The sequence below is a fragment of the Galeopterus variegatus genome, unplaced genomic scaffold, assembly GCF_000696425.1.
Source record: "Galeopterus variegatus unplaced genomic scaffold, G_variegatus-3.0.2 Scaffold2739, whole genome shotgun sequence".
In the NCBI taxonomy this organism is placed as follows: Eukaryota; Metazoa; Chordata; class Mammalia; order Dermoptera; family Cynocephalidae; genus Galeopterus; species Galeopterus variegatus.
The window spans coordinates 35,584-44,297 of record NW_007728850.1 but is presented as its reverse complement, the minus strand read 5'-3'; the positions used below and the strand labels follow the sequence as shown (position 1 = coordinate 44,297).

General features: G+C 46.3%; 1 protein-coding gene across 1 annotated transcript in view; it reads right to left on the bottom strand.

The window, feature by feature from the left end:
• The window catches only part of LOC103598790 (dual specificity protein phosphatase 22-like), a 40,044-nt gene extending 35,560 nt beyond the window's left edge, over positions 1-4,484 (bottom strand). Inside the window, exons 1-2 of the mRNA XM_008582852.1 lie at positions 4,422-4,484; positions 1,333-1,415 (exon numbers count right to left, since the gene is read on the bottom strand). The gene's annotated coding sequence lies outside the window, so the exon portion shown is untranslated. The remainder of the gene's footprint in view (positions 1-1,332; positions 1,416-4,421) is intronic.
• Between the last annotated feature and the right edge of the window lie 4,230 nt (positions 4,485-8,714).

Here is an 8,714-nt window from a genome sequence, read left to right as displayed (position 1 = left end):
GGGATCGCAACCCTCAGTGTTGCGCCCGTACCGGACCGGGGACCGGCAACGGGATCGCAACCCTCGGTGTTGCTCCCGTGCCTCGCTCAGCCAGTGAGCGGGAACCGGTCCGTATGTGGGATCCGAACCCTCGGGTGGGAGCGCTGCTGTGCTTCCCAAGCGGCGCACTATCCAGTGCGCCACCGGGCGAGCCCAGCTTGGTTATATTTTAAAAACAAACTGTTGTTGACAGATTTTAAAAAAGGAGTAGCTATTTTCAAAGGAACAGTTAGGCTCCAAAAACTGTTCGGCTGTTGCTGCTGTTGTTTCTTCCAATAAAATCATGCTGCAACCCAGATCACAGCACCTCAGCAGAACACCGTGAGTGGGAACAACAGAAGGGGGTACAAGCTCACGGATCTGAAGAAGTAAACCGAGGTCTTGCACATCACCTCACACATCGTTCGTTACTCTACATCCTCATGTGTTTTAGTTTGCTTTATACTAAAAAAACTGGCTGCTCTGATGTAAAGAAAATAGATAAATTTAAAATAAAAAAAATTACCTAGTCTTGCATAATATGAATTTAAATAAAAACAGCTTGAACCAGGATTATTTCTTTCAGAACAAGTCACCCCTCCCTTTCCAACACCCCACCCTAAAATAGAAAAACACGTCTGCATCACAACCACACATGCATCATTTCTAAAAAGAGGTACCTTGGGCTCTGTCGAGGCTAATAAGCAAAAATAGATTTTACTCCTGGCCAACAGCTCAGACCGCCCATCAGCATAAAATTGAAGATGTTTTTGGAATTGGTGCACAAGCAGACACACCCTGTTTACCCCAAAGACTTAAAACACAACAGCTTCTATACCAATAGTCTCCCTATCAGAGCAGCCCTGGAGAATCTCCAGGGACAATTTATCTTCCGATGTTTTTCACTCCTGAATGCAAATGTAGATAGATGAGCTTAAATGGAAAAAATCAGAAAATGAGCAGCCTGAATGCTTTTGGATTCAAAAACCAGAAATAATTTTTAGAGGAATGAAAATGGGTTTTAAATGTCTTTAAAGTCCCAAGGGAAATGCAGCATCAGCTTATTCTTTGACATCTAGCCAAGAAAGTCATGCTGGCAATGCAGCATGTTATGATCAGAAAAAGAACACACCCTCCACCTGCCACAGACAGGCATTGACAGAAACACAACCCAAGTGCAAAGTTAACTTCACCAGCCATCATGGGAGCACACCAGTGTCACAGAGAACGCGTTCTCTTCAAAAATGTCACGTGCACCCCCACGGGATACAAATGAGACATGCACACGTGTGGACACACCACACCCTCTCTTACCTCCAACAAAGGCCGGGCACTATCGTGGACAGACAGGATATGTGTTACCTTGTTCTTGCTCAACTGTTCTGCATCTCTCGCATCTGTCACAGAAGAAAGGGGATGGAGGGACATTTTAATATTCTCTACAAGTTAATTACTCCTAAAGTCTAGCAAAACAAAAACAAAAACAAAAAACCACAAAATGACTTGCATATTTTTTTCTCGAAACTTCATAATTGACCATACGTAGAATTATCTAGAACTAGGGAATTTAGGGCTATTGCTTTTTATGTATTTTGCCTAAGTTTATTCCTGATTGGCAAATCTTTTGATCCAAGGTATTAATCTAAAACCTGAAATGTACTTAGATGAATAAACATTGTAATCATGATGGTTGCTGTTCAAAGAAAATGAACTTACGAAGTTATTCTGTAGTCTGCAGTCAGCGTTTGTAAGCTACAGACACTTAGGCCAGTCTTTTACATAAGACATGTAACAATAAGGATGTTTAAAATATTAAAAACCTCAATGACCTCTTAATGATTAGTAATCTAAGTTACAACTGAATATAAGAGACTAACTTACTATATAAGATATAAGAACCTGCCAGGTATTTCTTTACCCTGATGTCAAAAGCAGGGACAGGCATAGATTCATACAGGACTGTGGTTTACAGAGTCTATATTCAGTTTAGGGCAAAAGTAAAAAACTGAACATTTTCTGGAAATTCCAAACAGAATTGCCCATCAGTTATCAGCTGCTATTAGTTTATCTGCATAGGAAACTAAGGAGATACCAAAATTGTACTCCCTTCCAGCACTCCTTCCTATAGAAAGAAGACCAAGTGACATGATCCCCTGAATTGGGACCCTTCTGCTAATGTACAGAACAGTGGTTCAGCAAGAAATGAGGAGATCAGCTTCCCTAGGCCCCTGTCGTGGCCTGGCCAAGCTTTTCAAAATGATTCAGGGTAAAATGGACTAAAAGGTAAGTGCTTAACCATCATGTTCCTGGAGAATATTTAATGGCATGGGAAATTACTCAGGATATAATGTTAAGCAGGTAAAAAAAGCAGGTACCAAACTACATGAACGTGTCAGGGTGGGAGGGATGGTATAAAGACTTAGCCCCTAATGAAACCATGAAATTATGAGTGTTATTTTTCTTGTCTTTATGAATTTTTTTTTTCTTTTTTTGGTGTGCATTCTACATCAGTGTGTCTAAAATTTCAACATAACTGTGAATCATCTGGGAGGCGAGTTAGAAAGGCAGACGCCCGGGCTCCGTCCCATGTAGCGATGGGTCTGCTGCCAAGCTGAGGACCTGTGCTTCCAACAAGCCTCAACGATGGAGCAGAAATTAACACACATTATTCTAAACATTCAGCAATGTCAGGAAAAAGTCTTTAAAAGTAATAACATGATATTGGTTTAGGTGAAGACTCTCCCCATCGCTCCAGCCATCTCAAGCGTCAGACTGCCACGTGCACGACCGCTGGCCGCCTCACTCCAGCTCAGTGCCAACGCCCCCCAAAGCTGAGGTATCATGAGACTAGCTCTGAATTGGGCTGGGATAGAACTGTTTAGGAACCCACACGGAGCCAGCCCCCACATCACAGCAAAATGTGATTTTTCAGTCACCGCCAGTACGTGTGTTTTAGACAAGAAGAGACACAAGATGAAGCTGGAGCCTCCGGAGCTCGTGGACAACCCTTGGAGGCTGCAGGCGCTCAGGAGGCACGCAGCCGCAGGGTCCCCTCCTGGGTCCCTCTAGGTTCTGACTGTGCCTAGCATCTGGATTTTAACAATCAATATTTGTTTAATGTACTTTTTTCTTTTGACAACAGCTTGATTGAGTTATAATTCACATACTATAAAATTCATCCTTTTAAAGTAAAATTCAATGGTTTTTAGTACATTCACAGAGTTATGCAACCACCACCACAACCTAACTTTAGAATATTTGTGTCACCCCATAAATAAACTTTTCTAACACAGATTAAGATTTTTATAAAGTGGTTTGGGAATAGGATTATACATTTGTGAATACAGAAGACCACTCGATACCACAAATGAGCCAACTGACTACTGGACACCAAAAAGGGAGGCAACCCTCAGCTGATGCCCTTCTCCTGCTTGCACGTTCTGTTTAGCACATCTTCTCCCAGGCAGCATGGGCTCTGTCTGCTGGCCTGGGTGATGACACTGGACTTTCATTCTCACTGGCTGTAGATGACAGATGGCTCTGGAGGACGACCTTGGACCACCTCCTAGCTGTGAGCACAGCTGTGAGACCCGACATGGGGCATCACCTGGCTAACGCGCAAGTATCAGACCAGCTCTTCCTGAGCACAGAATCTCAGAGGCAGAACTCAGCTCTTTGGTACTGAATGTGGGGCCCACCAGCTGGCCACATGGCATCACCTGGAGCATGTTGGAAATGCAGATTCCAGGCCTACCTGGACCTATCTGATCAGAACCTGCACATTGATAAGAACCCCAGAAGGTCACATGCACCCTACACACCCACTAAGCCCAGGAGGGCCTGGAGAAAGTGACCTTTGACCTGGTCCCAAGGGCCCCTTCCCCACTGTGGTGTGTTAATGCTATTTCTAAGCCAGAAAACCACTCATAGCCACTTTCAATCACAAAAGCAACAAGTCAGTATTAATAAAAGCAATAGGAGAATTACAAGTTAGAATTCACATGGGAAAAAAAGTAGAGAGACATAGGCTGACCTATTAAGCATGCTCACCTCAGGATGTGGGACTGTAGCAAATCTCACTCTCTTTAACATATTTCTACCATGTTTGGACTTTTTTTTTAAAATGATGAGCCCACATTGCTTTTGTAATCAGGAAAAATAAAGTAAAAACATACTGTTCACAAAATTCAATGTAAACACAACAATAAGTGAAGTGAACAGTCAATGCCTCAGTGGTGAAAATTGTTAGCTATGTTTTTCCCTCCCTCTGCCAGCGTCTGCCCTGGACCCTGCACTCTTGCCCACTCCTGCCACCTGCCTCTGTTTACCCCAGAGGCCTCATGTGCCTTCAGAAGAAACAAATGACTCCTCCACAAAGTGAGCCCCCAAATAGAAACGCCTACCTGTTCCTTCCCCTCCAGGTTGTTCACTCTGTCCATGGCCCAGAGGAAGGACCTCTGTGGCGCTGGAAAGACCTTGCTGAGGCAGAGGTGGCTTCACTGGAAGATGCTGTCCTCAGAGGGCAAAGTGGCAGCCACATGCCTCCCTAGGAGGCAGATTAGCACTCTAATTCTTACGCTGATATAGAAGATGAGCAGGGTAGCCAGCCCGAGGGGTGGGGGTGCCGGAGCGGCCATGGGAAATGAGCTAGTCTGGCAAAAGACAAGCAGCAGTGCCTCTGAAGAATATTAACAGAAAAATGTTGGAGCAAGCTCTAGACATTGGCACCACCAGCACGAACTCTCTGGAAGAAGGGATGCCTGGTAGGAAGGAACATCTTCGGCAGTGCCTTTCAGAGCACCCGCCACACTGACTCAGGGACTCCGAGCATGGACTGTCTTAAGGGACTGTGCCGCTGCCTCTGCTGTGCCCACACCCCACGCCTCATCCTGAGTCATTGCCCAAACAACGTCTGCCCCCCAGGCGGAGAACGTGCTGACGCTGGGCTAGAGACTCCCATCTGTTTTGCAGCTCTCCTTCCCAACTGAGAAATTAACTTGATGTCTCGAGTTATAAATTAGTTGTCGGTGGGCTCAGCCTCTAAGTGGATCCATTTCTAACCTGGGGACCGAAAAGGGTCAGGATTTGCCTGTTCCCTTCTGGACTCTGACACTTCCTGGTGCTGACCTCGGGCAAGCCTCTCTGTGCCCAACTTTTGTCCCCTATAAAGGGGAACAATGGTAAGGGTACCCACTTCAAAGGGCTGCTGTGAGGCCTAAATGGCATAAAACTCTTAGGACAGCGCCTGGCATGCAGCAAATGTGTGGTCGTCATTATCACCATTAATATCAGGACAACATTAAGTCCCAAGGCTATGGTATGAGCCTCAATATGCGTCACCTCTGAAGGTTTTCAAATCCACACTTCCTGCAAAACACTCGAACCCAGCTCTCCTCCACCTGCGCATCGCTCAGCACCTGGCTCTCCTGGGCTAAGCGGACAGCAGACCCCCTCAAGCTTACCTTATCTGCATAATGTCCGTCTCATGGCAGACACAGATCAGAAGCCCTCAGGCCTTGTCCCTGTGCACAACCCCTGGACACGCATAGTCCTGCGCGTGTTCCCAGTCTTCTAAATGATTGTGGACGTCTTCAAACCATGAGGCTTCCTCTGTCCACTGAGATCCACTCTTGCCTGTGCCGAGATGTGAGAAGCAATGAACCCCACCCTCCGGCCCAGAGAGGAGCTGCTCTTTCTCCCTTCCGCCTTCCCTCCCGGCAAGCACCAGGTGGAGCCAGCTGCTGGCTACTGGCACCTCCACCGAGGGGCTCTCCTCAAAGCCACAGAGACCAGGCTCCAGAAGCTGAGTCTGTCCGTGGCTTTTCTCTAGGTGAAGAAAAAATCACCAGGTGTTGGAAAACTGTTTGTGATTCATCGCAAAGTTAGGAAGAAAAAGAAAGGAAGTTGCAGAGTGATGTGTAAGGGATCCCAGTGGAAGGATGAAGAGGGGAGGGAGAGAGAGAGAAGAGGGGAGGAAGGGATGGGAGGGGAGTGTGGAGCTGGGAAAAGAGAAGAGAGTGACTGATTTCCCTGTGTGCATCTCTGCCCTGGCTGTTGTGTTACATTAGGCATGTAGTATCACCTGCAGTTGGAAAGAAGAAGGATAAATGACTCAATGAGAAGCCACGCTAAGTTCAGATGGCAGCTGGATTCACCCTTGCTAACTAATGTAGTGCAGCCACCTGCTGCAGATCTGGCAAGGTGTCAGTGCCTTATAAGCAGCTGTTGTGCTTGCAGACCACCCACAGTGAGTGTATGCCAACGGTGCCAGGCACTGAGCCCACTAAGTGCAGCCCCTGAGGCCCACTGTGCATGCCCAGAGTGGAGCTCGCCTGAGGGCACATGACTGCCCTTGGGCAGAGGGCTCGCTGTGATTCCAGGCAGGCCATCAGACAGCTTCTTTGCTTCTGCATGCCCCTTCCTGTTCTGTACCTGTCGCCAGACTCTGAACACCTGAGGACAAGGACACTTGTTGACATCCCAGCACATGGTGCACTCCCAACCAGCATGTGAAACGAGTGAATTTGCAGCACTGTAGAGACACTATGCTTCCTTTCCTTCAGCTTCTTGCCGGCTCACTGCACTATCATTCCTTTGCTCTAGGTAAGCCTTGCACCTGGTAAATGCTTAATAAATGTCTGGTGAATTAATGAGTAAATAAAACACACCCACAGACTAACATCAGACTGACCGAGGTAATGAGAACACATCAGCCATCTGAACAAGGACAGGCTGTGGCTGCTGAGGACACTCTAACAGGTGAAACTAGAAAAGAAGAACCCAGGAACTGTATAGATTTTAGTATAAAATGAGTCTTAAATATTTCCTTTAAGCTATGCATGCGTGTCCTTCTGAAGGAAGATGACCTTCTGTAAGGCTAAAACTCTCATACACTGTTGGCAGAAGTATTAAATTTGCTCAATATTTACAAAAATTTTAAATTTGCAAACACTTTCACCTAGCAATTCTACTTCTAAGAACTTATCTTAAACTCTGTTTTCAAACATAAAGACACCCCCCCATGAAAGCAGTTAATAATAACTCACTAAATAACTCTATAAAGATATTTGTCCAGTTGATGTATCCCAGGCCACTTGCCCTATTACAAAGAACTTACTGCTTTTTCAGAACTCCAAAAAGCTGACTAATTTTGGAACTCCAATACTATTTTTAACATATCCTAGTAGCAATTAGCAGCTGTCCGCTCCCTGTGCTCAATTCTCTTTGAGGCCAATTAGCAGCACTAGGAGCCTACCAGAGGGATGAAAGGGACATAAACACTATGCAGAGAAATGATAAAGGATATCATTTGAGCCTGAGCTCACAAAGTCAAGCAACAGCCAGCAGACAGACAGGAGAGTGTCAGGACTCCGCCCACATTCTTGCTTGCTGGGAGAGGGAGAAGCCTCCGATGCGATGAGGAGGTTCAGATCTGTCCAACCCAGCACGGGTGGGGACTCGTTGTTGCGGGTTTCCTAGGTCCGTGCCCTCCTATAAGTCACCTCATCTCAGTGCCACAGAACCAGTGCTTTCACTTACACAAACTCAGACAGCCACACGCCCCTCCCTAGAAACCCAGAAGCCTGATGACCACCATGTGGATAAGCGAAAATAAAGTCAATAGCTGACAGCAAATCAGTAAATACTGAAAATCAGCCAGCAGATGTGTGAGAAGTCAACGCAAGGTGACAACAATCTGCCAGAGATGAAATTGACACTCCTGTTTCCCAGGTGATTTAAAAAAATGCGCTTCTGAAAATTCATTAACAATAACTGGAAAACCAAGTGGCAACGGATTATAAATAAGTCACATGGCTGATAAATGTGCCTGCTGTCCACCATCTTTTGATGATAATGCCCTGCCAGCACGGAGAGTTGAGAGGAGGACCCGAGGTGGAGGCAGCGCTGGTGAGGGGTCTGCACTAGGCTGAGGGCCTGAGCAAAGTGAGCCTACTCCTTGCCTGTCAATCATGCGAGAGAAGTCTAAAGCTGATCTTTTAAAAAATGAACTCATCTTTGGTAGAAACAACCCAAATGCACAATGGACAGATGAAAGGAAAACAAAACGTGGTATATTCACAGAAGGGAATATTATTCAGCCTTAACAAGAAAGGAAATTCTAACACGTGCTATAGCATGGATGTCACTTGAAGACCTTATGCTCAGTGAAACAAGCCAGTCACAGAAGGACAAATACTGTGTGATTCCACTTACATGAGGTCCCGAGAGCAGCCAAATTCATAGAGACAGAAAGTAGAACGGGGGTTGCCAGGGGCTGGGGGAGGGAGGAATGGGGAGTTAGTCTTTAACGGGCATGGAGCTTCAGTTTGGGAAGCCGAAGACGTTCTGGAGGTGGACGTTGGTGATGGCTGCAGAGCACTGTGGATGGACTTAATGCCACTGAACTGTGCACTTTAAAATGATTAAGACGGTAAATTTTATGTTATATGTATTTTACCACAATAATAAGAAAAAGAGAGAACTCACCTTTGAAGTTGCCGATGTACAACCCAGGCAGGATCTAGGAGAGACACACACGTGAGTGTCACGACCTGGAGTGGTGCCACAGAGGCTGGTGTCAGCCCAAGTACCCACACCCCCTCTTCCCAGTGCCTCTCTGACAGAGGGCATGGACCCGCATCCCTGTCCCCAGATTCCAGCCAGCCACGGCCACTAGGAAACCTGAGCAAGTGGCC